Raw genomic sequence first — 494 nt, 5'->3', positions numbered from 1 at the left:
ATGTGATTTTACACCTATTGAACCTCCACTACCTGTATGTAAGCGGTGAGTTAAAACAGTAATTGGTCCCTAGGAAGCAGACCACAAAAAACAAACACAAAAGCAAAAAATTAAGAAACACTGATTGCTTCAGAGAAGTCTGATTGAACCTCTCTAAAGGGCTGCCCCTGGGCTATGGGCCTCAGTCTATAGTCCTCAGTAAGACTTCTGAATAAAACGAACCTTAATTCTTTAAAAGCTTGATTTTTCGGCCAGGTGGGGTGTCTCACGCCTGTAATCCCAGCACTTTCGGAGGCCAAGGCGGGTGGATCATTTGAGGTCAGGAGTTCGAGACCAGCCTGGCCAACATGATGAAACCCCGTCTCTACTAAAATACAAAATTAGCCGGGCATGGTGGTGGGCATCTGTAATCCCAGCTACACAGGAGGCTGAGGCAGGAAAATTGATTGAACCCGGGAGGCAGAGGTTGCAGTGAGCCAAGATCATGCCATTGC

This window comes from Rhinopithecus bieti, unplaced genomic scaffold (assembly GCF_001698545.2).
Source record: "Rhinopithecus bieti isolate Rb0 unplaced genomic scaffold, ASM169854v2 scaffold_2723, whole genome shotgun sequence".
Lineage (NCBI taxonomy): Eukaryota > Metazoa > Chordata > Mammalia > Primates > Cercopithecidae > Rhinopithecus > Rhinopithecus bieti.
Note: the sequence above shows the minus strand (reverse complement) of the source record.